The sequence below is a fragment of the Prionailurus viverrinus genome, chromosome D2, assembly GCF_022837055.1.
Source record: "Prionailurus viverrinus isolate Anna chromosome D2, UM_Priviv_1.0, whole genome shotgun sequence".
In the NCBI taxonomy this organism is placed as follows: domain Eukaryota; kingdom Metazoa; phylum Chordata; class Mammalia; order Carnivora; family Felidae; genus Prionailurus; species Prionailurus viverrinus.
In genome coordinates, this window is record NC_062571.1 from 40,412,281 (window position 1) to 40,439,537 (window position 27,257).

A 27,257-nucleotide genomic window follows, 5' to 3' on the forward strand; every position below is an offset into this window, starting at 1 on the left:
AGGCCGGGCGGCCTGGGGGAGGGGCGAGCGGGGGCCGGGTGGGGCGGGGCGGTGGGCGGGGCCCTCCGGGGGCCGGGGCGGAGCCGGGGCGGGCCCGAGGAGCGCGGGCGGCACTGCACCGCGCAGGGAAGCGGCGCTTTTTTCTCTGCTGCCGCCCGGCGCCGCGCCCCCGGCCCCGCCCCTCCGCGCCCCGCCCCCATCGCTCGGACGGCCCGAGTCGCGCCCTCCCACCCCGCGCCTCCGAACTTGCTCTAACTTCCTCGGCCGAGCCCGGCCGAGCCGCTGCCCCTGCCGCCGCCGCCGCCGCCGCCGCCGCCGCCGCCGCCGCCGCCACCGCCGCCGCCGCCGCCGCCGCCGCTGCCGCGCCCGGGTGAGTGGAGCGCGGAGCACCCCCCCGCTAGAGCGTCGGGCCCTGCCCCGCTCATTGTCTGAGGCCGACCCCCCCCTCCCGCCCCCCGAGGGCCCTCTGGGGACTGGGACTGATCCCCAGGTTCGGGCTCGGCCCCTCCGGCTTCCTCGCCCTTGTCCCGGAGGCGGCCCCACGGGCGGCGCTGGCTTTGTCTGCCCAGATCGCCCGCGAGGGGCTGGAGGCCTTGGCCCGGACCCCGCTAAGCCGAACTCCGGCGCCGGGCGGAGTGAGAGCCTCAGCGGGCGACCAGCCTGGCGCTGGGGCTTCAATAGCCCTCGCCCTGTCCGCGTTCCCGGACGGGTGCGCGCCGGAGTCGCGCGGGGGTGGCAGAGCTCGGGGAGAGGGGGGCTGGACCGCCGCCTTTAGGGGCTCTGCCTCCTGTCCCCTGTAACGAACCCAGGGAGGGGCACTCCCTTCGGCTCGGGCCGAGGGTAGAGGATGGGTGCAGACCCGGGAGGGCCGTCCCCTCCCCTGCCCCGCGGTGGGTGTGTACCGAGTCGCTCACCCGGGCGGTGCGCCTCACTCTGCCCTGCACGGGTTTGGGGCGGCCCGAGTTTGAGTAGGTGGTGACCCAGCTTCTCCGCGTTCGTCGTTGGAGGTTGTGCTTGGGAGCAGAGCCGAACTCCTGACCTAACTGGAGCTTCGGTGGAGTTGGCTGGTCTCGCGCCGCTCCTCCTGCTGGGGAGGGGTGGTGGTGCGGGTGGGTGGAAAGTGTGTATGTGTGTGTAGGGGTGATTATGCGGCTGGGTAGGAAGTGTGTGTGTGTGTGTGTGTGTGTGTGTGTGTGTGTGTGTGTGTGTGTTGGGAGGGGAACCTCCGGCACACGTGTGAAGTTGGTCTGCTAGAAGCGCTCCCTGCTGTGGGGAGTCAGGGGGAAGGCGATGGCCCCAGTACTGGCAGTGGCCTCTGGCTGCCAGCGGCGATGAGTGCGGCTGTGTGTGTGTACAAGCTGAGCGACTGTCCCGGGGTGCTGGTGTCTGGGGGGCATCAAGTCATGCTGAGACACCAGTGCAGGGCGTTAGAGTGGAGCCTCTGCTGGTGTGCTCACTCCAGTGATCTGCTCCCTAGAGGTCTTCCTTCCCGGATGGGGGTGGCTGGGGCTGATAGGAGTGGGTGTAGCTGCCTGCCAAAGCCTCAAAAGTAGCCTTCCAACTACCCTTTGACCTCAAAGAAGGGGAAGTTAGTGTCTGCTGAGTGCTTGGGCCACCCTTCCCTATTTGTGAAGGGAAACCTGGGGTCTAGGACACCAGAGCCCACCCAGCACCCCTTTATCCCTTCGACATTCAACTAGCCCAGTGGTTGGCAGAGGCACCCTTCCTTCCTTCCAGAGATCCTCCTGGGACCCTCAGGATGCAGCACATACTCTTCCATCTTGGCCCCATGTACCCTCCTAGCTCCTCTCTCAGCTGTCTCCAAACTTTGTCCCAGTCCGATGATCCCTAGGGTCTGGGAGACAGGCCACCAGAGGGATTTTCCCCTCCTCTCCTGCTGCATCGCGCTTTGTTCCCACCTTCAGCTGGAGAATTTCTTGCTCTCTCCATCCCCACATCTTTGAACTGCTCCGCTTGGACCATCAAATGTGACTTTCAGGTCACTTAACAAAGCATGATGGAGAGTCTGTGGGGTGCCAGACGTGCCAGGTGCTGTTTGCAAGGCACTGTTCCAGGCTCACAACTCCCTGAGAGACCGTAGGCCCTGTGTGGTCTTACAGCCCAGCCTGGACGTAGGTGGTCGGTGCTCAGTGGTGTTTTATTGATTTGCACTTGGTCTCCCCTTAGGCAGCATTATTATTCAGGCAAGCGGGAGTGCAAGCCCACTGGTGCTTCTGGAGGTGGCTCCTTTAGGAAGAAAAGGCATGGAGGGGAAGGGGCTACAGAGGGTGGGCTGCCCAGGGAAGTTCCCTCCTTTACCAACTGGGCAGCTGTGCTCATCTCTCAGGACAGGTGAGGGTGCCTCCCTCCCCATATTTGAGGATGGGAAGGACAAAGCTCATGCCCTGTGTTGGAGGGGAGGGGACTCTGCCCTGCAAATCATGGTGATAGTGGAAGCCAGGGAGTTCTGGGCTTCCAGAAACATGATCTAAGGCATCACTTGGGTCACCATGTGCTCAGAGATTGGACTTATTTTCTATTTGGCCTTGCCTACAGAGTGCCATTGTGCCAGTCCTGGGCAACCTGTGCTGGATGTAAAACCTAGTGGAAGTTACAGACAAGTTTGCAAGCAATTCGGTGCACGGTTTAAGAGTGTGGTGACAGTGAGTTTACTGAGACTTACTCTTGGTGGACACAGACGCCAAGCTCTTTCCTGAACACTTCACTTGCTTGAACTCATTTAACCCTTGACACGACACAGTATGACAGATAATGTTATACGCCCCATATGACAGATGAGGAAACTGTTCTGGAGAGGTCACAGACTACTCGCCTAAAGTCTCAGTGTGAGCAGGTTTTCTCATTTCTAATGTAGACCGTGCCTTCGTATGAAAGTTGGTTAGTACACTGCACAAGCCTGGCCCGTAGTGGAGCTACTAGGTCCTTCAATGCAGCGGCCCTTTTATCCCCTGCTTCTGAAAGCATCTCATCGGTCCGGGCACGTAGCAGGCACCCCGGAACCCCTGTTGAGTGACGGGTGAAGTAGCTTCAGCCTCCCTTGGGCCAGCGAATGGGCCGACCAGCACTGCCAGGCAGAGAAGATTGGGGCGTGAGTCACGGCCTCTATCTGTCTAGATAGATCAGGGTTTGCTGTGGTAACAGTCCCTAAATCTCAGAGGCTTAAAGCAGCAGAGGTTTATTTATTGCTCGCACCGCATCCGTCCGAAATCTGCTTTCTGTTGTTCTCACTGTGGAACCCATGCTGATTAATTGGAACATTCCTGGTCCCTTGGACAGGGGGACAGAGCTCATGACCAGTCTCACCCTGGCTCTTAAAGCTTCCACCTGGAAGCGGCATTTCACTGGCCAAAGCAGCCACGTGGGCCTACTTATAGCTACAAGGTGGGGTGGTGAAGGGGATTGGGAACATTTGGTGAGTGGCACTAAATGCTTACCGTCTGCCTACCGTGGTGCCCTCTGTGATGTCTTCCCAAGGCCTGGGTCTGAGTGTCACCAGAAACAGTGATCATGAATTAAAGAAGCACTGTTTAGGCTAAAGATGAATCGAAGTGCCACATTTGAAGGGCAGAGGTAGGGTGAACAAGAAAGCGTGTTAGGGTGGGAACAGGTAGTCTGCAGAGGCAGCCTGCTGGTCTGATCCCGCGCGAGTGACTTGGGTTTCTTGGGTTTCATTTATTCATTCGTGGGCCCAAGGACTAGTGAGTTCCAGGCCATGGATGATTTCTACTAAGCATATATTCAGCTCCTAGCCCAGTACTAGGGACTGTGACCTGGGTTAATGAGCCTCGTTTTCTGCTGCTCGGTCCTAGTGGCCTTTGAAGAGGGATGTTAATGTCTATGCGACGGAAAGTTGGCTCCTGCTCCAGCCCTTGGAGTTCAGCCCATGGAGTTCTTGGCCTTCCCCATGCTTTACCTGTATGTGGCTAGTAGGGTAAACCACCTTTTCTAGAAACAGGAGCAGGTAGAGGCACCCCTCTAGGTCTTCACCTTCCTCTTCCATTTCTGAGACTCTGGGGCTGAGCTTGTAGGCCTGCGGGTGTGGGGAAAGGAAAGGTAGTGAGTTACTAAGGGACAGAACCCCATGGAGAAAAGCTTGATTGGGTGTGGGGCTGGGGTGATTCTCTGGCCTGTTGAAGGGGGCCGAACCCCTCTGTTCCCTGCAGTTTTCCACTCAAGTAGCCCTTGCAGGATGTTAAAGAGCCCACCACACTGTGGAACTTGCTTTTGTGCTTTGTCACCTGCTTGTTCTTTGGTGACTTCCAGCAGGGCCGGGAAACACTGGTGGAGGCGTGAGACCTCAGGTTCTTCTGCATTGGGTTAACTTACTATCCTTCGTCCTATTTCCTCCTTTTCCAGAGCCTCTGCTTTCCCACCTCTGGAAAGAGGGAGAGGTCATGGTGGGTTACCACAGCGGGCTTGCTCCTGGCTGGCCGTCACAGTTCCCAGGGTACTGCGTAGACCCGTGCTCTGTGAATATTCGGTCCAGGTGAATGGCAACTGGCTTGTCTTCTCTTCCATTATAGCGGTGTCCTCCATGAATCTGTGTGGGATACTCATACTTGTCTCTGCGTCCATTTTCTCCCTCACGGCATGTTTTCTGGCTCAGACAAGGGCAGTTGCCTGTGTGGGAACAGCACAGGCCCTGGTTGGTGGGAAGTGTTCAGAGCCTCTGCCAGTGAAACATTAAGACGAATAACCTTGTCTGGCCTGTAGGGTGGACAGTGGGGAGGCCAGCTTTCGGGTTGTATCTGCTTTGTAGCCGAGTGACCCTGTAGACGCGTCTTTGATTTTGTTTTCTTTGTTCCTCCTCCTGGACTTGATGTCCTCATCTGTAATGAGGGAGGAATCTGCCCTTCCTGTCCCTCATGGGGTTACTATAAAACTCAAGTGCACACTTCAGGTCCGGGAAGCAGAATGTTAGGCCTGACACTCTGGTTTGGGGCTCAGCAGAGTGCTCACCAGCAGCTGGTTCCGGGAACCCCACTTCCTCTGCTCTTGGGCTTGGTGGGGTTGGGTGGGGCTGGGCCAGGCTCTGCTGTGCTGTGGTTTTTCTCTTGGAGGCCTGGTAAGCTGAGCTTAAGTGGGCCTGGGCAGGCTGGGATTAAACTCTTCACTTCTTGAGGTCTGTCTGTTCTGCTTCCCTTGCTGAGCAGCCAGAGAGAAGGCTTAGAATCCTGACGTCCATCAGCTAGGTAACTGGAGGGACTGGCTCCTCTCTCCTTGGGGGTCTGTCAGCCTGTGCTGTGTGGCAAGAGTCATGGCAGTTGGCTCTACAGCGGCCCCCGGGATCCTGGGTAAGAGGTGAGCTCCTGTTGCTGCCTGAGACTGTGTTTCCTGGAATTTGGCAGAGCTGAGGCTGGGCTTTCCCGCAGGGCTGTGGGTTGGGGGAGAGGTGAACCAGGACAGGGACCGGGCAGGGCTCGAGCCTGAGGAGAGAGGTTTGGTGACCTCTCTGGGTTTTCCTTGACTGAGGGTCCCCGCTGCTGGTGTCTGTGCCAAGCTACTCTGCAGGGCCCAGAGAGCTTTGAAAAAAAAAAAGAGGCTTTGAGGAATTCCTAGTGGTGACACCCAGGAGAGAGTCCTTAGCAGCAGCTGGAATCAACCAAGTGTCCTCTGAATCTTTTTCCTCTGCATCCCGAGGTCTGAGTGGCAAGTGGTAAGCCTGAGAGGCCCGAGGGCCACAGCATGAGCCAGGATGCATGGTCCCAAGGCAGGGTGTTGTGCTTCAAGCTTCAGAAGCCCGTCGGGGCGCCTGAGGAAACCTGGGCTTCTCCGAAAGTTGGCCATAAGGAAAAGAGCCACCTCAGCTTCAGATTGGGGCCTCCTGGCCACTGCCAACTGCTCCGAGGAGAGGCTCTGGTTGCCCACTGAGTGACCATTGCCATGAAGAGACCTCCCTAACGTCTAACCAGCCTGCAGATTGGCTGTCTTATTTTAGGCCTTTACCCCTAGGCCAGGCAGATGGGCCTGTCCCTGGAGCTTGGTGGGGGAGGCCCGCCCCAGCCCCAGACCGAGTGGTTCCCCCGTTTGGGGACCAGGAAGATTTGAAGCTCCATGTTGTTAAAGAAATAATTATTCTGACACTTTAAGACAGTAAAGCAGACTTGATGTAGGACTTGTAGCAGACAGAAGGACTTCTGCCTTAGGGGTTTGCTAACAGACTTCAGGATTCTGCTGAAGGCCGGCTAGGGGGTCAGCTGTTACCTGAGGGTTATTGGAAGAGGAGGAACTGGTCAGACACGGAGGGCAGGGGATTCTGGCCAGACAGACCCAGCGAGATTCTTGCTGAAACTGGACGGAGATGGAAAGAGCCTAAGTCTGGTCAAGGAGAGACTGTGCGTCCGTGTTTGAGGCTTGCAGCAGCCCGCGTGCGGTCCCTGGTCCTGCTCCCGGTTCCCGCCCGGCCTGAGCTTCCCATTCTTCCCACTTACTTCTCAGGAGCGGTGGCTCTCCTTGTTTCCAGAAACGGAGTCTTTTCAGCAACTCCTGGCTCCTCCCTCTCAGCCTGTTGGACTGCCCCTGAGCACCCAGGAAATAGTGTAGACCCGGGGGCTGGGCTCCCTGTGGGCCCCCGCCCCCCCTACTGGCTCCTGTTGCCGGACCTGTTGGGTGCCAGACCACAGCCCCTTGGCTCCCCGGCAACCCTCCCTGTTTGACTCTTGTTTCTTGGCCTCCGTACCTTGTATTTCTTGCTCTCTCCATCCTGGGCAAACCAGTCTGACAGCTTTGTGCATCACCCTCCTCTCGGCCTAGGGACTGGGCTGCCTCATTTGTCTGAGCTGGGCCCAGGGAGCTGCTGGGGGGTGAGGGGGGGAAGGGGGGCGGGTCTCCTCTCCCTGTCTGGGCTGTGTACTAGGGGCTTCTGGGTGGGAGCCCCCCAGCCTTCTTCCCCTGTTTAAGGCCTTCCCGTCCCTGCAACCAGCCAACCGTGTGTGACGCCCCTTGCTTTCTCTCTGCCCCTCCTCTCTACTTGGTCAGTCCTCACACTGATGAGCTTGTTTGGTGCGTCTTCTACTCCTGGGGGACCTTCTATCTCAACAGCCAACTTTTTAGGAAGGAGGCCACCTGCTGTTGTGAGTAAGAAGGGTGTGTGAAGAAAACCTCTTGGCTGTGGGTTCGGGGGCCTTCCTCCGTCCTGACGGCTCCAGGCCAGAAGCTGGCTCTGTTTCCTCGTTCTGCCTGCCACAGTCGATGTCTCTCCTCTTCCCGTGAAATAGAAGTAATGGTATAAATATGGATACATTTTGAGGGGGCATGTTGACAACAGAGTCTGCGGTGGTAGCAGTGGGGATTTCATTCCCCGGGGAGCCAGGAGGAGGGCGTGGTGTGTACCCAGGTGCAGAGGTGGCCCAGGGCCCCTCTGGGTGCGGGTAGCCCTGAACCGAACCGCTTTCTTGTGGGAAGACAGGTGAGGTAGTAGGGCAGGTGCCAGTGCAGATGCTGCAGGATTTGGTTGTTGAGCATCAGTGCTTGCTTGGGGGTGGGGGCCTTGCCCACTCATGCAGGAAGATGGCTGCAGAGGTCTGGCAGAGGCTGGTCTTGGTCTGATGGAGGGTTCTAGCATTTCGGGGAAAGAGCTGCCGAGGAGTTGCTCCGGGCTCATCGACAGGGGCGGGGACTTGTTTCCTAGCAGCTGAGGTTTGAGGGCTCCAAGTGCCAGCCTGATTCTGCTCGTTGTGAAATCTCATTTGTAATCTCTGGTTGGGGGGGCTACAGATGAACACTGAGCAGCCATTGGAGAGCGTCTTATGGGATAGGGGAGCCAAACATACATACTTCCCCTCTTTCCAGCCTTCTTTCTCTGTGGCCTGGGTAGTCTGTGAACTTGAGGCCAACAGGAGATCTTTGCTGTGGTGGCCGGGGGTGTGGTGGCACTGAGTGGGGGCCTAGTTCTGCTAGGTAGAAAGAGTTCCATTCACGAACCACTCCCTGCCTTGCAGATGGTCTCACCCAAATGGTCTGGCCAGTAGGCATTGTGTCATACCCTTCAGAAGCAGGAGAGACTGGGATGGTTATTATATTGTTCCTCAGGGGGAAAATCACTTGGAGGAAATACATCAGCGCTTCTGAGTGCAGAGTATTTATTGACATGCAGTTAAAGGAGGCTTTTAAACAACATATATGTATCCCTCTAGTAAGGAATAAATGTACAAACCTATCTCAAACCTATCTCACGACTCCATTTTGCAGTTCCTATTTCCTGAAAGGTGTGTGTGTATATATATATATATATATATATATATATATATATATATATACGTATATATATATATATATAAAATATATGGTTTAGTAGCTAAGGGATTGGGGTTTTGAGCTGGGATTTTGGAGAAACTGTTTTTAGCCTGTACTTGGAGTTGGGCCAGGCCTAGAAATCTGTTGAAATAGCTTTCTTTAACTGCTAAAATTGGGATGGGTTCGTACCACTAGGATCTTGAGCCTCACTGATGGCTGGGGAGGGCCCTGGAGAAGGGTCCGTGCTGGAGGCCTGGGATGCCTGCGGTTCAGCCTCCTCCGGGCACAGGCCTGAAGCTTGGGGGCTTACGGTCTCACCGCAGAGTGCACCTGCCTACAGGTGGCCCTCCTTGTGGAATAACCTCTGGTTTCCTTCCTGCCTTTGTCAGAATCTGCTCTTGGTCTTCCTGGGAAAGCTTGTATGTATGTGGGGACCTGGGGCAGAGTAGTGAGCAGGGAGTTCTCTGAGGTGGTGCTACTCTTTCTGGATCACAGACGCTGGCACCCCTTCCCCTACTTTGCTCCTCAGCCCCTTGTTCTAGGGAGATGCCAGAAGCTGCATGCAGGGAGAGGTACAGGTGCCATGTGTGAGTGTGTGTGTGTGTGTGTGTGTGTGTGTGTGTGTGGCGACAGCCACAAACTTCAGGGATTGTATGTAAGTATGTATGCATGTGTGTATGTATGTATGTATTTATTTATTTAAATGTTTATTTTATTTTTGAGACAGAGACAGAGACAGAGCATGAGCGAGGGAGGGGCAGAGAGAGAGAAGCAAAATCTGAAGCAGGCTCCAGGCTCTGAGCTGTCAGCACGGAGCCTGATGTGGGGCTCGAACTCATCAACCATGAGATCATGACCTGAGCCAAAGTCAGACTCTCAACCGACATGAGCCACCCAGGCGCGTCTAGGGATTTTAAATGTCAATTTAAGTTTAACTTTTAGTTAAAATGTATACATGATAAAAAAGCACATAAAGATATACAGTGAAAATGAGCATTTCCATGCCTGACCTCTTCAGTTCTGCTCCCCTGAGGCCTCTGTCACATGTTGGGTGCCTAGGCGAGCGTGCCTGTCCTCCTCCCTCCGTTATCCCCTTGCTGGTATGCTAATTCCTCTGTTCTGTACTTTGTGAATTTTACTCTAAAGTGTAGCTTTAGTCCATTCTTTTTAACAGCGACCTGTTCTTCCGCTGCATGGTAAACCGTGATTCGCTTTGTCAGCCTCCTATGGATGGACACTGAGGTTGCTTTCAGTACCAATTTGGCTTCTAGAAGCCGAGCTGCAGGAATGCCTTGCACATGCTTATAGGTCTGTAATAGGCCACTGGAGGAGGAGTCTAGGCACTGGGTGCTTAACAAGAAAGGAAGCATGTTTTGATTCGGGAGAGGGGGGAAGGAAGGTTTCCGAGTTTTTCTTTCTCGGAGGGATCTTGTATTTACTTCTGCAGACAGAGTCTGGGGCTGGAGGGGAGACTGGGGTGCTGGTGTCCTGGTTTCCACTGCAGTCTGTTTTGGTTCAGCTCAGGTTATCCAGCCTCCACGGAGCACCTGTTGTTTGCGTCCGTTGGCTGTGCCCTGTGCGCGCCCAAAAGTGTGATACAAGAGTTCGAGGAGGCAGCCAGTGCCAGATGAGGTCTGGGGAGGGAGGAGAGATTTCGAATATGTGGGTATGACCAGGCCCAGGAGTGTGCGGGACTTGGGTGGGGGGCTGGGGGCGTGAGCCTGGAGTCTTGGCTGAGAAGCCAGCGGGGGCTGGGCATTTGCTTTCTCCCTCAGTTTTGGGGGTCGCTGTGAGGGTCAGGCATCCTGTCGTGGCCTCCTTGGACTTTCTGTGGCTCTGGGATCCCCGTCTCCTACCTGCTTTGCAGCCCCAGCTTCGTCCACCCTGTGATTTTAAAGGCCTATGTGTAAGGCACCTGGTGTAAATAATAGATGGGCTTTCTCTTTGGAGCAGGTGCCATCCTTTCAGAGCAGAAGCGGGGGGGGGGGGGGGGGGGGCGGTGAGGGCAGCTGAGTGTTTCCTCCTGGCTTGGGTTGGGGAGAGGGAGGGCGGAATATGAGAGACGGTGCACGTGGGAGCCATCCCCTGGCATCCTCCTGGGAGTTCTGGGAGCTCTCTGGCTGTTTCCCCATCCCCGTGGCCACCGTGTGCCTCCGAAGTGACCACAGTTTTTCCCTTTGTCGCTCTGTCTGGGCAGGGCTAGAAGTGGGGAAGTTTTAGGGCTGGCTGGCAGATAGCCCTCCCTAAATAGAAAGGTGGCTGTTGTGACCCTGATCTGGTGGGTTGGATGCCTGTGCCCCTGCCCCGTCTCTCTCACCATTGCTATTACTTGCTGCCCCTATGAGAAGTCCAGAGCTTTCCATGCCCACAGCTCTGTGGTATGGGGCTCTGGGGCCTGGGCAGCACAGAAGTTCCTATTGTGGCCGGGTGGCAGCTAGGGCTGACCTGTAGGGCTAAGGAGGTGGGGCCTGGGGCCTGACAGTGGAGCTATTCACAGGCTCTGCCCTGGTTTCCTGCTGCCTCCCATTGTGAATTTTTTGAGCAGGGGAGGGGAGGAGGAGAGGGGGTGGCCAGGGCTGCTATTGTTGCTGGCAGCAGGAGCCCATTATGCTCACAGAAGTCTTTGGTAGACCGATCTTAGCCACTCCGGGACCCCTTTTGTGTTTTGTGATGCTGGCTGAGCTGCCCAGCCTGGACTCTGCCCTCTCCCAGCGCTCCCTGCCCTCCAACCCCCCCCCCCCCCGACCCCCCCATCCCTGGAGGTCTGAATGGGCCCTGCTCTTCCTGGGTACCTCCATCAGGATCTCCATTCCCCTCTCTCAAGTCTCCATGCTGTGCTCGGAGCCACCCCCCTCCCTGGGAAGAGTTCTGAGCAGCTGGGCAAGGAGTGGGGGTGCCTGGTCGCTGTCCCATCAGCCACCTGCCTGCCTGCTTGCTGCCTCTGGGAGTGGGTCCTGCTTGAGCTCTCCTGGCCCAGCTGTGCCCTTGGATGGGGGTCAGGTGCATGCCTGGGATGCTGTCAGTCTCGAAGGCTCCCCTCTCCTTTGTACCTCAGTGCTTGGCCCAGTGTCCCCTGTTCCTCCCTGGAGTACTCAGATGCAGAAAAGCTTGCTTGCTAGCCGGCTGGCCTGGAGCCTTCACGCTGCCTGAGCCACGGCCATTTTCCTTTGTTCTGCCGTCTCCGGACTCTTGAATCTCAGGCAGGCAGCAGGCTGGGCAGGCAGCCGGCGGCAGGCGGTGGGTGTGCAGCACCAGCGGAAGCCCTTACGACATGAGTCTTTCCACTGAGCCAAAGGCATTCAATCCCCTGGCTGCACTCAGTTCCTCCAGCTGCACCCCTGTCTCCCCAGGGGTGTTGAGATCTCTGTTTGGTTAGAGAAGGTCACCGCCTCTTACTGGATCAGTATCATGGTGACCTGTACAGTGGGGACTGAGAGAGGTCCCACCTGTTTGTGGCCACTGCGGGTGTGAGAGAGGGGGAGAGAGAACACACAGCGCCTTGGGAATGCTAGCCTCCTGGTCTTTGGCAGAAAAAGCTACTCCCAGGTACCAGGTATGGTCCTCCTTTACCTCCTGGCACCCTGTGATGAAGTCTGTGGAGGAAGAGCTCTTGGCATTAAGTGGCAGGGGTGGTTGAGAGGTTTTTTTTATTTTGGTCTCTGTATGTCTGGGATTTTTCTCCCAATTGAGGGGACCTGTCCCTTGTCCCTGTGTCTCACCTCCCCCAGTTTTTGGTTGGCACAATAAGCTTCCTCCTGGGGGGCTGGTCTCACCCACGTGTGGAGTTAACAGGCAGAGCTGAGGGCTACTCCCTGGCACCTGTTTCTGGAGTTGTGCCCACCCCAAACCAGAAATCTCCTGCTTTCTAAACTCAACCACAGCCAGAATCTGTAATAGTCACCTGTCTTTGAAGTAGAGTTGCTTTGCATGAGCACTAGTAACTTTCTCTGTTTTTCTTTTGTTTAGTATTTTATTTTACCCTTTCAAAACCCATCCATCCTTGAGATCAGCCCGGCTGATTGTAGGGGAGGAAAAATATTTTTCCCCCTGCCCTTCATGGTTCTTGGCTGAGACCTCCTGTAATAAAAGACAGATTAACAGGAGAAAAACAAACAAGTTTAGTAACATGTCCACCTCCTGCATGCATGAGAGATCCAGGAAAACTTGAGGAACTTCACGAAATGGCCCATGCCATCACCTTTTTCAGCTTAAGACACAAGAAAGATGGTTGGGGCTGGGGTGTGTGTGTGTGTGGGGGGGGGGGGTTGGGTGGGGAAAGACCTGGAAACAGGGTAAGGTTGTTATGCAGATTTAAGTTTGTGTCTCCTTTGATAAGAATATCTTGTGATTTAGTGTCACCTTTATCTTCCTGGTGCTGAGAGCAAACACCCTTCCAAATGGAGATTTCCCTTGTAAATGTAAATTTCCCTTCGGTAACTTCTATTCCGGTTTTCAGCTCTTCTCCTGTGCCTGCTGTTTTTTAAAAAAATAACGAGATCAAGATAATCCTTATGCCAAAGAGGCAAGTTTCGGGGTGGCAGATTCTGCTCGGTCCCTCATTAGCCAAGTCTCACAACTTAGGAGGTGAGTTCCAGCCCTGGACAGGGTTGCACTTTGGAGTATCATTTTAGCAAATGTTGTACAAGACTCGGCAAAAAAGAGCGAAGTTAACTTTCAAATGCATTGAAACACAGGCGCTGCTTTTCCGGTAGCTGGACCCGGGCAGGGTTGGGAAAGCTCACGATTGGGGCACGGTGCTCTGGAAAAAGCACATGGAGGTAGAAGGCTGGGGTTGAGTCCCACCTGTGCCACTGGCTCTTTCCAAGGTGACCTTGGCAATTCATTTCCATGGGTGCCTGTCTCTGGAAAATGGAAGGGTTGGTTGCACAGCACAACTTTTTAGCTGTGACTCTTTGAATTCTTTGAATCTAAATCCAAAATGGCTGCTCACTACCTTGAGAGCCCCTCTTGCCAACTCGGGATCTTTTGGGGAAGAAATGTTACCAGATGGGATTAAGGAGGCCATTTCTTCCTTAGGTTCTTGAGGGAGTCACCCCACAGATGTCCATCGTTTTTCACAGGGAAACCCACTCACCCTGAGGCCTGCCCTACACTGTCAGTTCTCAGGGGCTGGGTGTGGCAGGGCGGGAGTAACTCTTCTCTTGGAAGGGCCACATCCCTTCAGTGAAAGAGGAGTTGCGGGGGGGGGGGGGGGGGGGGAGGAGGAAAGTTACGCTTTTCATTTGACCTTCCCTTCAATGGGGCCAGCCTGTTAAAAGTAAAAACAGGGTGCCCGGGTGGCTCAGTTGGTTGAGCTTCCGACTTTGGCTCAGGTCATAATCTCACAGTTCAGGCTGTGTGCTGACAGCTCGGAGCCTGGAGCCGGCCTCAGATTCTGTGTCTCCTGCTCTCTCTGCCCCTCCCCTGCTCGCGCTCGCTCTCAAAAATAAACAAACATTAATAAAATTAAAAATAAAAGTGAAAACAAAACGCTTGAGATAGAGACACCTTCTGTACGTAAATATCCCCTTTCCTCATCTGGAGGGGGCGGCTAGGTTTAAATTTTGCCTTTATTTTGTTGTAGATTCCAGAAGGCGACACCACCCTTTCACTGGTGCCCCTTTAGGGTTGGTTCCTGGCCCTTTATCTGCTTTTCCCCACCCAGCCAACATCCCCTGGGCCTCTTGTGCCTGCCGGCCCAGTGGCTTTCCTCCCATTGTCTGCCACGCCTGGATCAGCCTCTGTGTCACTGCCCTAGGCTCTGTGTTTATGCCCTGCGTCACAGGAGGCCTTCTGTCTTGGTAGACGCCCAAGAGGCAGGGAGTCCGGCTTCACCAAGTCCTTTGGTTAGCGTAGCTTCCACAGCTGTGAAATGGGAATAAAAATAACCTGTGCGGATCCAGGGGGATGCACTAAAATACCGCACAAATCGCAGAATTAACGCACTGCTCCAGGAACGCGGACTGTGTCCCCGGAAACGTACTCCCAATAAAGGTGGCCGGGCTCTCCTCCCTGGACTTGCCCTAATGGTTGTTTCCCTTCTTGAGTGCTGTGGCTTTTCTGATGGGCACCTCACACCCTCTCTGTTCAAAGCACGGCCCCCAGGCCTGTCTCTGGGCCGCAGTGGCAGCACCTGGGAGCTGGTTGAGAGGCAGCCTTGACATTTTAACCAAATTCCCAGGTGATTTGCATACACTTTCAAGTTTGAGAAGCCCTGGCTCAGACACCTTTGTTCCGCCTGCCTGTTGCTCTAGCACCTTCCTTAGTCTGTTTTGTGGTTTTTGCAGACCTCACCCTCCTGCCCTCCTGAAAGTTGTCCACTTGAAACGAGTCTGGCAACTCCGACTCCCCAGCTCCTGGCATCTGGGGTGTGCAGTTTCTGGAGGTATCCCTGGGGAGGCCGGCGGAAGCGGGGGGCGGGGGGGTGTCTCAGAGGGAGGGCTGGGGCCCTGAGAAAGCCCCCCTCCCCTTGGCTGGCAGCTGTGGGCACCTCCCCCAAGCTTGCTGGCGAGGTCATCTTTGGGGCACAGAGCCCAGGGGGTAATTGGAGCCCTCCTTTGTGAAAGGGTGGCAGGAAGCCTCTCTCAGCCATCTGGTGCCACTTGCCCCGCCCCGCCTGTCCCAGCTGGACGACAGGATCAGAATCAGGTTGTAAATGTTGTTTTCTTGTAGAAACACAAAACATCCCACAGAAAGATGTTTTGGTGTATGTCGAAGTTAAAAGCAGTACTCCAGAAAGGGGACTATAAATTTTTTTTTTTGTAGCAGAGAAAAGTTGAATCTGGCCTTCCTGATGTCGCTAGGATCGCCTGCCCACCTCCTGTGTTCTGGTGGGGTGTGTGGGGGTGAGTGCTGCTGGGTTGGGGGAGAATGGGCTCCCTGCACAGCTGCTGGGCCCCCCCCTGGCCTTCAGGGACTCCGTGTAGGGACTGAGCGCTGATCTCCGACCCCTCTCAGCCTTTTCAGCAGTGTCATTTGCATTTTTTTAAAAAAAGAAATCTCTCCTCCCACCCCCCTCCATTCCTTTCCTCTTTATGTTTTCAATGCATGACGTTTTATTTATTTTTTTTCCTAGCAGGCTTCACTTTTCTTAGCTTGTTTGGGAAGTTTGTTTTGTTTTCTTTGCTCTGTGAACCTTTCTCCCCCGGCTGTTTGCATTGCTGGGAGGAGGCCAGAAGCCAGGCTCTGCCCTGGCCTTGGAGCGTTCCCTGCCGGGAGCAGGATTACGGGGTGCTCCCAGTGCTGTCCTTGGAGAGAAGTGGGTTGGTCGTCTTAAAACACTGCATACTGTAGCGTGGGCTGTGCAATTTTGCGTAGAGGGGTTTTTTAACATTTTAGAAACAATCTTTCTGTGTTTCAGGCATGGAAAATGGGAGGAAAAGGAGGCAGTGCCTGTCATTCTGAGTTCTCTTACATAGTTTTTTGTTGGGGGAGCGCAGGTGGGGGTGGGGCAAACTCCACAGAGAACATTTCAGGTGTGCATTGGACGTGCAGGTCAAATCTTTGCAGCGCGCTGGAGCAGCTCCCCTAAGGGCGCCGGAGACTCCGTTATGGGAGCAGAAGTGACTTCTCCCTGCGAGGGGACTCACTCATCACTTGGAACATCTGTGGCGTGCAGGGCCCCAACTGTTTCCCCTCTGCAGGGACATCTGCTCTGACGTGTCTTGATCCCATCTGCAGGGCCTGGCCCAGAGCTGGGGACACACCTGGGGCTGTGTTGATAATCGCCTCGGACAGTCTTGGGGGTGAGAGACAGTTGGTCGCTCTGTGTTGCATGGCGGTGTGGTGTCCCCGTCTCAGGGCAAGTTGGTGACTGTCTAGATGTGGAGCCCTCCTGTCGTTCACGATGAAACCACCAGCTCTGTGGTGCCTTTCCTGACCAGCTTCCCACCTCGTCCTTCCTTCCTGTTCACGATCCTGCCCTCCAGCACCTACCTGACTCACTCCATCCCTGGTAGAAGGAAGTGTGGCCTGAGTCCCCTGAGTCAGGCACCCGCCCCACTGTGAGCTCTTCACCCCCACGGCCTCATTCGGGGTGCCCCGCACGCAGCAGGTGTCCAGACACGTAGAATCAAGTCTGAGGTGTTGTGTCTCCCACAACAAAAGCCTTTTCACCGGGAGGGACTGGCCTAGCGAGTTTGTGCACTGATGGATTGCTTGCCACCTCATCCTCAGTCTGGGGAGCCCTTGCCTCAGGCCCTTAGTTGAGAATTTCACAGTGGACAGAGGGCCCAGCGTGTTGGCCTCCTGGGTTCTTGTCCACGTTGAAGATGTCTCTGTGAACTGGGCCCAGATTCTCCACATCTTGTGTGCAACCGGCTTCTGGGTGTAGGCGTTTCAAATGCAGTTAGGGTTTCAGAAATAGGCCTGCCGTGATGATCGTGGGGCACAGGCCCCCCCACCCTGCCCCCCAATCCTGTGAGCCGGCAGCTTCACCTTCCCTGGCAGAGGGCAGAGCAACTGAGAAGGCAGGAAAGTGCCAGGCCTCTTGCACCTAGCTTTTTGAGAAGGTGCGGGGGCAGCAGCTGTGGGTGACTAAGTCCCGCCTCACCTGGGTGGGCCTGCACCACCTCGATGGTGCTCCTGTAGTTGGATGAATGCCTGATGAATCATGTTCAAGATCTCGGGGCCCCAGACTTGCTTTCTGTGCTAGTGCTTTATTTCTTTTTTGTTGTTGTTGTGGTTTTTGTTTTTGTTTTGTTTTTTTAAGGGAAATGGCCACAAGCTCTATGCTTTGACTTGAGGCCCGTTATTTTGTGGAATCTCCCTTAATTGGAATTTCTTGGATTCTTCCTTATGATTGGACCCATGTTATGTATTTTCATCAGGAATACCACAGGAATGAGGTGTCCTTCTCAGTGTTTCCCCTCAGGCGGGATGGATTTTGGCTTGACTCATGACTGGTGAGGAAAAAAGTGATGACTTAGTTAACAAGGACTATCTGCTGGGTTTCTCCACTTCTGAGTTACTATTATGTTCTCTGTAATTTATAAGTGTCCTATGGGGAGATGCTTTGAGATAATGTAAACATGTTGTTTCTCATCAAACTTTTATCAACTGATTTTAGAGCCTGTTACCGTCTTGAGTGTTTGTATCCCCCAAATTCACATATTGAAATCTAATGTCCGATTTGTCAGGACTTTGGGAGGTGCTTAGGTCATAAGGACTCCATCCTCAAGAGGATTACCACCCTTAAAAGAGACACCACAGAGCTCCCTTGCTCCTTCCACTGTGTAGGGGACACAGTGAAAAGGTATCAGCTTTGAACTAGGAAGGAAGAGGGCCCTTGCTCAACCATACTGGTACCTTGATCTTGGACCTCCAGAACCATGAGAAATAAATTTCCATTCTTTATAAGCTACCCAGCCTGTGCTGTTTTGTTGCAGCATTTGGAACGGACCAAAAAAGAACCCACTGATGATCCTTGATGGAAGATTCTTGACAGATCTTTATGTCATGGTTGCCAAATGGTGATATTTTAATTCCGTTAATTCCTTCTGCATTTGTCATTTGGCATTCTGCTAAAGAGGAGCTTTCTTGGGGCACCTGGCCGGCTCATTCGGTTAAGCATGTGACTCTTGAACTCTTCGGGTTGTGAGTTGGAGCCCCACATTGAATGGAGAGGTTACGTAAAAATAAAACCTTTTTTAGGGGCGCCTGGGTGGCTCAGTTGGTTGAGCATCCGACTTTGGCTCGGGTCATGATCTCGCAGCTCGTGGGTTTGAGCCCCGCATCGGGCTCTGTGCTGACAGCTCAGAGCCTGGAGCCTGCTTCGGATTCTGTGTCTCCCTCTCTCTCTCTGCCCCTAACCCACTCACATTCTGTCTCTGTCTCTCTCAAAAATAAATAAACATTAAAAAAAAAATTTAAAAGGGGTGCCTGGGTGGCTCAGTCGGTTAAGCGTCCGACTTCGGCTCAGGTCACGATCTCACCGTCCGTGAGTTCGAGCCCCATGTCGGGCTCTGTGCTAACGCTCAGAGCCTGGAGCCTGTTTCAGATTCTGTGTCTCCCTCTCTCTCTGACCCTCCCCCGTTCATGCTCTGTCTCTCTCTGTCTCAAAAATAAATAAATGTTAAAAAAAAAATTAAAAAAAAAATTAAAAAAAAAATTAAAAAAAACAAACCATTTTTTTTTATTTAAAAAAAAGAGCTTTCTCTTCACTTGTTTATCCATTTATATATATCAGAGTGGACTCAAGGATTCTTATTTTACTCAACGAATTAAAAATCCATTACTATTATCGTTTATTCTGATGCTCAGATTCTTCCAGATTTTGCCAGTGAGAGTTCCTCCAAACTGATTGCTTTGAAGGACAGCTCTTAAAAATGTGAATTTCTAGGTCTGCCACACTTCTATTGAACTAGTCTCCCTGTGCAGTTTGGAAAAAGCTCCTTGAGTGATTCTGATGTTCTTTGGAATCTGGGATCAGCTGGACGAGACCCATGATTTTCAAGAGTGCTCCTCACGGAACCTCCTCTTTCTTCCCAGACACCTGAGACAAGCAACCTGCTCTGCCTGTCTTCATGCTGGGTTTCTGGGTCAGAATTTCTTTGAACAGAAGCTCCTGTAGCTTAAAAAGTAATAAAAATAGTAAGTTTGAAAATCATTGGATTAGGTGACCTCCATTCCAGGCCCAGCACTTTTCCCGCTGAGCCCTCGCCTCCCTGCTTCCCTCCTTTGACCCACTTCTGTCCCTCCCTCTGCTTCTTTCCCAGCAACAGCACTGGTGTAGACAAAGGTCTCCTCTCACCAGATCAACGAGGAGGCCCCTTGGCGCTCCTTAGACTCAGCAGGATTTGGGTTGTGGGTTTTGGTGGTGGAAACTCATAATGCTGTTTGCTAAGTTCAAGGTTTCATACAGGAAACTAGGTGCTTAGAACCCTAGGCCCATGGGGGGAGGGGGGGAGCCTGCTGGGGCTGTGAGCTGGTAGCCTAGGCTTTCCTGGACCTCCACGTGGAGGCCATCCCTTGGGCCTCTGGTCTCCGAACTCTGGGAATCTCCCTTTCCCACAGCTTTATGCCAGGGGCTCAGTGCTTGTGATGCCATGATAAGGGAGGGTGGCCCACCCTTACCCCTGTGTGACTTTGTAGTGTCTTCCCCTGAGGAAGAGTCAGACTTCTGGATACCTCTGAATGGCTGCTGCCAATGTGTCCAGTTTGCACTGTTTCTGGCAGACCCTGGCCATGAGGAGTTGGGTCCTAAGAGTAGGACAGAGACACTTCTGACCCTGAGGGTGACTCCGAGACGTTGAGCTCCGTGGATCTGAGCCTTCCTCCCCTTAGTGGGTGGCTGTGCCTTGGGGCTGAGGTCACAGGTTCATTCCTGTGGACAATGAGGCAGCCTACTCTGGCCTGCCTTTGTGATCCTCTGTCTCACTGGAACCTCTTCCCCTTCCATAGTCACCATTCCTATCCTTGACTTGTCACCTTAGGCCTACCTGTTTCGTTGGCCCGAGAATGTTCCCCAGCACCCAATGGTCTCTGAGGACTCTCTTCTCGGGTGGTAGGAATGTCTGAGGCTTAAGATGTGCTACTTGGAGATACAGCCAGGCCCCCAGCTCCCTTGGGAATATGGCTGCCCTTCACTGGCATGGGCCTGTGACTTGAAAGCCAGGTGGAAAAGTTGAGTCTTGGTGAATGGCTGACTGGAGAATGAGTGAGAGAGGAGACAGCAAGGGTAATGGGGGTGGGGTGGGGAGGGCAGGTTTCCAGCTCAGGTTATGGATGGACAGTGCTATCCAGGTACAGCATAGTTCAGCTGAGATCTCTGCTTAGGGTTTCACATGGCCCACATCTAGGTGTTGGCAGGGTTGCGTTCCTTTCTGGAAGCTCTGGGGAATAATGTACTTTCAGGTTCATTCCAGTTATTGGCAGAATTCAGTTCCTGACTGTTGTAGGACTGTAAAGGTAGCCAGGGCTACCCTTATCTCCTGCTCTGTGCACATGGCTCCTGGATCTCAGATACAGCATTATGTACTGTGTCCTTCTCATGCTTGGAACCTTCCAGATTACTTCTGCCCTCAGCTGGTAGAAAGCTCTGTTTTTAAGGGCTCACATAATTCCATTGGACCCACTCTGGTAATTTCACTATTTTAAGGTCAGTTGATCAGTCAGTCTTAGTTACATCTGCAAAGTTTCTTTTGCCCTTTCTTTTATACGGTGATAAGTTATGCTTCCTGGGTTTTCACTTTGCTCAGTAAAAAGATGGCAACTAAAAATATTTTGAAGTCTTCCTAGACATCTGGGTAAAATTGTTGGGTCGAGTGGACACGCTTAATTTTACTTTATCGTAGAATCTCACAAAAGTTAAGATAAAGGGGATTTTTATTTTTATTTACTTATTTTAATGTTTTTATTTATTTTTGCGACAGAGAGAGACAGAGCATGAGCAGGGGAGGGGCAGAGAGAGAGACAGAATCGGAAGCAGGCTCCAGGCTCTGAGCTGTCAGCACAGAGCCCGATGCAGGGCTTGAACCCACAGACTGTGAGATCATGACCTGAGCTGAAGTCGGAAGCTTAACCGACTGAGCCACCCAGGCGCCCTGAAGGGGATTTTTAAAAAGGAATTTGTATGAGGATGGGGGGATGGGAAAGGAAACAAGAAACAATTTGCAAGCCAGTGATGGATGAGTGACCCAGTTTAAAATAGAGAAGTTGGGGGGCACCTGGGTGGCTCAGTTGGTTAAGTGCCTGACTCTTGATTTTGGCTCTGGTTATGGTCTCATGGTTCGTGAATTTGAGGCCCGAGCTGGGCTTTTGTGTTGATAGTGTTGGGCTTGCTTGGGATTCTCTCTCAATCTCTCTCTCTCTCTCTCTCTCTCTCTCTCTCTCTCTCTCTCCCCCTCTCCCTCTCCCTCTCCCTCTCCCTCTCCCTGCCTCTCTACCCCTCCCCAGCTGGCACTGGCACGTGCCCTCTCTCTCTCAAAAATAAACAAACATTAAAAAAATTAAAAAATAATGAGAGAAGTTGGTGTCACCACCCACATTGTTATTTTTGGGCGTGGTGCAGAGGAGCATCTGAGGTGGCTAAATGTAAGAATTCTTTGAAAGCGGCTGATGTGGTTGGATACCTGGATTGCTTTCCTTCCTCCGTGATGCTTGATGATGCCCTCTTCCCTTTTGCTGGACATTGGGGATTTATTCTGCAAAAGAAAAAACCAGGGACCTGTGAAACCCCAGGTATTCCTGGAGGTGCATATGGAGACCACATTCATTCCCCAGCCTTCTACTTCCATTTGGCTTCTCAAACACTGATGACAGCCAGCCCCCTTCCTTCCAGGTAGGAGCTTACAAGAGACCTCACTGGAGAACCTGACTGGCTGCAGAGGAAAGAATTAACGATGCCAACAACAAGGTTTCCCCAGCAAATGGCCCAGCCCGATCATCTTCACGAAAACTCACCTGCCCCAGGACTCAGTGCTTCCAGTTAGTTTTTAGGTATTTACTCTTCCTCATGAGGATTACTAAGGATTATTAACATCTGAAGAAGGTGCCTAACGAGAAAGGAAGCAAAACAAATAGGAAAAAAAAAAGGCCACTTGGAAGAAACATGCTATTTAGAGGGAAGAACATTTTGAAAAAAATTAGACATTTTCTCAGAGATCAGAGAAATTTTGTATCCATGAAGTAAGAACAGGCTGCTACAAAAAATATTTTGAAAACAAAATTATTAAAAGTTTAAAAAATGAGGGCAGGACAAAAATATCAGAACAATTAGAGAATAAAGTTGAAGGAGTTCTTCCAGAAAACAAAAAAGATGAAGAGATGGATAACAGAGCGAAGGATCATGCAGGGTTTCCGTATCCACCAATAGGAGTTACAGAGAGAGAGAGAACAGAGAAAAAAAAAAAGTAAGAATGGGAAAATCATCAAGAAAAAAAATTTCCTAGGCGGATATTGGTTTCCGTATTGGAAGGACTCCTTGGATGTTGAACCAAGTGGGTGAAGGTGAACCCAGACCAGTACGCTGAAATTTCAGTATGCTGGGGAGAAAGGGATGATCCTACAATTTCATACAGAGAAAGAAATGCATCAGACACATAGATGGGGAACCTGAGTGGCTTCACGGCTTCTCAATATGCTGGAATGTAGAAGATGTAGAGTGATGCCTTGTCATTCTCTGTGAAATTGATTCCCAATTCCGTTCACATGCTTTTGTTCAAGAGTGAAGGTAGGATAAACCTGTTTTCAGATATATAGGGTTCAAAAAACTTGCCTTTTGTACTGAAAGTTTTCTCCACCAAGGTGAGCAAAGACTGGATTTCTCGTGGGCTGTGTCCCAAATTGAGGTAAAGGGAATTCTGGGTACCAGTCCAGATCGAAGCAGCTCCGTAAGCTCCAGGAGAGTTTTCTTCTGGAAGAAGAAATACAAACAGAACATCTGCTGTTAGTGAACTTACTGAGAGGAGACTTGGACAACTGGCATTGAATTTGGGGTTGACTATGGATAAATTTATAGGAAATTAAGCAAACAGAAAAATTAGAGAATCGTTAACTCCAGAGAACAAAAAGTTGTGCAGGAAAAGTAATTATGATTTATATGGCTCTCCCTGATGTTAGAAGTGGTCATGATAATGTAAACTCTGAAAGTCACTCTAGCCATTGCTAGAGTTTAACTGTAATTGGAGTGGAGATACAGGAAAGGAGAAGGATGAGGGAGCTTGGTGGGGGGCAAGTGGTTTCTATAGGAGTAAATAGAGTGGGGTGCCTGGGTGGCTTCATCGGTTAAGCATCTGACTTCAGCTCACGTCATGATGTCACGATTCGTGAGTTCCAACCAGCATAGGCTCCCTGCTGACAGCGTGGAGCCTGTGTCCGATCCTTTGTCCCCCTCTCTCTGTCCCTCTGCCAGGGGCAGAGGGTGTGTGTGTGTGTGTGTGTGTGTGTGTGTGTGTGTGTGTGTGTGCATACAGTACATATGTGCTCACTCTCTCACACAAAAATAAACATGAAGAAAAAAGTTACATCGTCACCTTCCAGGGTAGGAAGTAGGTAGGTAATACCTAAAACTGAAAAGCCAAGGAATAGTAACACAAGCGTGTTACATATGGACATTTCTAAGACCTATTCGGGGTATAGCTATCAAGATCAGCTGGAAAGTTGAAAGGGTCCCTTGGAAGGGGGAAGGGCCTACGAGCTGCTTTTTCTCAACACAACGTGTATGGTAGTTGCTTCTTGGATTCTGTGCAGGCATGATTTTGAAAAAAACAAACAAACTTGAAACCCCAAATCTAGAATGCATGGGGCACAAAAAGGGAGGTATTTTTTCACGAAGCTCAGCTGTGCACATGAATATGTGTGCACTGGCTTGATTTTGTTCATGTGTTTCTTACCGTGGGTCATGGTGAAAATGTGAAAGCCATCGTCTGCTGGTTTCTCATTGCCCGTTTACTCCTCATACGTCTGAGCTGCTCACGTAATTTACAGTGGAGCACGTGCTACTTTTTTAAATTAACAATAAGACGGGGAGAGGGAGAAGGAAGGAATCTTACAGGCTGAAAAGAATCCCAAAGTAGACAAGCCCTGTCTACAAGGACCGTAGAGGTCATCACGTTGGGGGGCCAACATCCTTGGAGGTTGGCACATCCTCCCCCCAGCAATGGCCAATTTACATTTATAATGCAGAGGTGGTAATGGTTAAGTGCAACAGTGGAAACGTTTCTAGAAAATCACTTAGCAGTCTACCCCCCCATGCAACCATTTCCACACTTTTATATTCCATTTTGGCCTTCAACCACATGCTTACAAATTGTTCTGTAATTGCAAACCATGATGTTCAGATTTCATACTTAATGCATATTCTTTTTCTTTTGTTGGTTTATTTTCTGGAGGCAGATTCTTAGTCATGACTTTATTGGATTAAGGGTATGACTTTCTTTTTCTTTTCTTTTTTTTCTTTTTTTGGTTTTGAGTGTCTGTAACCATATTGCTTACCAAAGAGTGGTAACAATTTACTCTGCTGCCAGCAAGGTGTGAACTTGACATCCTCATCACGGACTTGGCATCCTCATCACGGGCTTGCCAGCAGTAGCTACGTGGTTATTTTGTCAAATTAAAAAGTGTAACAGGAGATAGCATCTCTGGATCGTTGTTAGGTTTCATTTCCAGTGATGTTGAACATTTTCTCATCTGTTCATTATATTGTCCTTCCCTTTCATTTAATGTCCGTCTCTTTTGTCCTTGTGTCTAAAACTGGAGTCTTTTGAGTATGGATTTTTAGACATTGTAGATTTTTTACCCTTTGTCATAATTGCTGCGGCTGCCGAAAACATTATTTATGTTTCACTTAAAAAAAATTTTTTTTTAATGTTTATTTATTTTTGAGAGAGAGAGAGAGAGACAGAGTGCACACAGGGGAGGAGCAAAGAGAGGGAGACACAGAATTTCAGGCAGGCTCCAGGCTCCAAGCCATCAGCACAGAGCCCGACGTGGCACTCGAACTCACGAACTATGCAGTCATGACCTGAGCCGAAGTCGGACGCTTAACCGACTGAGCCACTCAGGTGCCCTTGAAGACTTTATTTTTAAGTAATGTCTACCCCCGACATAGGGCTCGAACCTACAATCCCAAGATCAAGAGTTGCATGTTCTACAGGCTTTGCCAGCAGGCGTCCCTCAATGGTATTGGTTTTAATTAAGTTCCTTAGTTGGTAGAGAGTGGAGTTCTGCCTTCCTCTGATATGACTTGGTTTAGCAAATAAAGATGAGCTGTCAGGGACCACGGTTACTTCGGGGTCATTTGGCTGCATGTTGGGTCAGCTCTGGGCTTTAGTTTCGGCACCAGTGCCTTTGTCACCATCTCGGGGTGCTGTGTCAGCGTGGGTAACACTCAGGTGGGGTGGCCAGGGCGTTGAGGCTGTGAAGCGGCTGAACCAGACCCACTGGAGCTCAACATTGGCTTCGTTCCCCAAACTGAGGGCCCCAGGGCCTTGTGTTGGAGGCGTGGCTTGGACTGGGGTCCACACAGATCTTCCCTTTACCTCCTTTGGTTTACATTCAAAGATCTTTGGTGACAGTGACGTTAGGGACCTGCTTCTACAGCCGGAGGCCAGCAGGGCAGATTGCAATGCGAGAGAGAGACAGAGAGAGAGAGAGAGAGAGAGAGAGAGGGGCAGCCTTTCTTTCTGCTCCTTAGGCTCCCTGGGGGTGGGGAAGTGGGGTCACTCTCCCCGCTTGTGGTTACTTGAGTGCCTTTTCTTCCCACGGGGAGGAATAAACAAGTGGGTGACAAAAGACTGAAATGGTTCCCCTCAACAGTTTCCTCTTTTGTGAGTTGGATGGGGAAATGGTGTCATTGGGACATCCCCACGCCTAGACCTCACAGGGTTATCTTGGTCCAACAAAAGTGGTGCAATGGGTCGTGCATGACAGGCATTTAGGGGACGTGTCTGAGTGTGGTGCACGGTGTCATGGGTGATCAGGGGTTTCCTAGTCCTTCCCCGGTGTGGACCTGGCTAGTGCAGTTCCAAGGGTCTGAGTCTCCAGGAAGGTACAGGCTTGGAGTTGATGTCATGGTTGTTGAGACTCTCTGGGTGTGGGATTGGACCCTGACGTCTGTGAAAGCAGAGCTTTTTCCGGTTGCCTGTGTGTCTTTGTGGAGTGAGGCCTTCGGGGGCCACAGTGAAAGAGGGTAAAACCTGTGGTGAGGAAGGCCAGGTGCCCTGCAGAGAACTCTCCCCTCTGGGGCCTGCGTGGTTATGAATTCCTGTAGCCTTTCTTTTTTTTTTTTTTTTTAAATGTTTATTTATTTTTGAGAGAGAGACAGAACATAAATGGGGGAGGGTCAGAGAGAGAGGGAGACACAGAATCGGAAGCAGGCTCCAGGCTCTAGGCTCTGAGCTGTCAGCACAGAGCCCGACACGGGGCTCGAACTCACGGACCATGAGATCATGACCTGAACTGAAGTTGGACGTTTAACTGACGGAACCACCCAGGCGCCCCTCCTGTGGCCTTTCTATGTTCGTCATGCTTAACCGGCCAGAGCTGAAGAACAGGGAGCTCCAGGCTGAGAGTTCTGTTTCACCTCAGAGTAATCATTTCCCAAAGGCCCCAAACAGAGGGCAGGGATGAGGCCGCCACTACCTTGGAAAACATGCAGACTTGTGCTAATTAGCTGGTTTCTTTGTGGAGGAAGAAGGGGGACTGGCGTTGTTTACTGCTCCAAAGCTTTTGAGCGAGAGCTTTACCGTGGTTGGGTTAAAGCTGACAGCTGACAGCTCAGAGCCTGGAGCCTGCTTCGGATTCTGTGTCTCCCTCTCTCTGACCACCCTCCTTGGTGTCCAAGGAATACTCTCGAGGACTCCTGAACTTTTGGGTACCATGCCTGAGTAGCCCTCCCCAGTCTCTGGGGTTCCGTTCTATGGAGCATATGGCCATCCACCTTCCAGGCGTCTCTAGGAACCACGAAGAAGAGGGGGCTGTATTTGACAGTTCTAAGGAGCAGGCTTGTCTTGTCCATAAACAGAAATAGGGTTTCTATCGTTTTGAACATTTTCCTGCCTTCTGGGGCATTTTCAGCCAAGTTGACTGTTTCACTGTGAGGAACTTACCTGAGATTTAGATTAAAAAAAAGTTGTTTTTTTTTTTTTTCTATATGCATGAAGCCAGTCATCTGAAGTCGGACGAAAACTTAGCGCTTTGAGGTTTTTGTAATCTGTGAAACACAAATGGGTGAATGTTGGTTCCCTTTTTGTTAGTTGCCTACCAAGAGCCGTCACTACCATAGCCCTAGTCTGTCCTGTGTCCCTACAGCTAGCAGGGTCCTTCTGCCTTTGTAGGATCCCCAGAGGGACCGCAGTCCATGGTGCCCGGGCTGATACTTAGTACATTAGGCGAGTCAGAAGTTGTCAAACATGCAGATTCTGGGCCCCAGCCTAGCCCCACTTATCAGAACGTGCAGAGGGTAAGGCCTTGAGATCTGTGTTTAGGATAAGTCATTTGATGCTGTCAGCTGGGTCCCTCAACACCAGTGACATCAGGGATCAGTTTCAGTTTAGGATGCT

General features: G+C 51.9%; 1 protein-coding gene and 1 long non-coding RNA gene across 4 annotated transcripts in view; one reads left to right on the forward strand and one right to left on the reverse strand.

Annotated features, from left to right (window-relative positions):
• The first annotated feature begins 312 nt into the window (after nucleotides 1-312).
• Nucleotides 313-27,257, forward strand: part of TSPAN14 (tetraspanin 14) — a 56,799-nt gene continuing 29,854 nt past the window's right edge. Inside the window, exon 1 of one of the 3 annotated variants that reach the window (XM_047824905.1) lies at nucleotides 313-370. The gene's annotated coding sequence lies outside the window, so the exon portion shown is untranslated. Of the gene's footprint in view, nucleotides 371-5,303; nucleotides 5,323-21,552; nucleotides 21,694-27,257 lie in introns of those variants that run through there. The other 2 variants (XM_047824907.1, XM_047824906.1) reach the window with 2 other exon arrangements.
• On the reverse strand, nucleotides 2,684-6,518 carry LOC125147729 (uncharacterized). Its single transcript, XR_007145280.1, has 3 exons — nucleotides 6,453-6,518; nucleotides 3,935-4,051; nucleotides 2,684-3,085 (listed from the first exon to the last, which is right to left on the reverse strand). It is a non-coding gene; the product is annotated as an uncharacterized LOC125147729 (long non-coding RNA).